Source organism: Panulirus ornatus, chromosome 8 (assembly GCF_036320965.1).
Source record: "Panulirus ornatus isolate Po-2019 chromosome 8, ASM3632096v1, whole genome shotgun sequence".
Lineage (NCBI taxonomy): Eukaryota > Metazoa > Arthropoda > Malacostraca > Decapoda > Palinuridae > Panulirus > Panulirus ornatus.
The window spans coordinates 51,818,735-51,819,218 of NC_092231.1; positions in this window are offsets into that span (position 1 = coordinate 51,818,735).

A 484-nucleotide genomic window follows, 5' to 3' on the forward strand; every position below is an offset into this window, starting at 1 on the left:
AGCCTCCAAGGCTTTGCTGACTTTGCTTGAACTGCCAACTGTGTCCAGGGTGCAGCTAGAAGACGCTATAGCGGATTTAGATAAGCGTCTAGACACCTTGGACCGAGTTCAAGCGGAATATGAACTGACAATAAGTGACCCTGAGTTGTTGGAAGCAGACCTGGACAAAGCAGATAGTTTACGCAGTGGTGTTAGAGCTGTTCGGGTGCAGGCTGGCGAACTGTTGGCGAAACTGGATAAGACTGCCGTCCATGAAGGGTCGGGAAGTAGTGAAGATAAGTCTGCAAATGCAAGCGCAGTGCCTACTAGTGCCAGTGTGAACCTTCCACGGCTCGACTTGCCGAAGTTTAGTGGGGAACTAACCCAGTGGCAGTCATTCTGGGATTTGTTTGTGGCCATGGTAGACGACTCTACCAGCCATCAGCAAGTTCACCTATCTGCAGGCCTTATTGGAAGGTGAGGCCAAGTCTGTCATCCAAGTTGT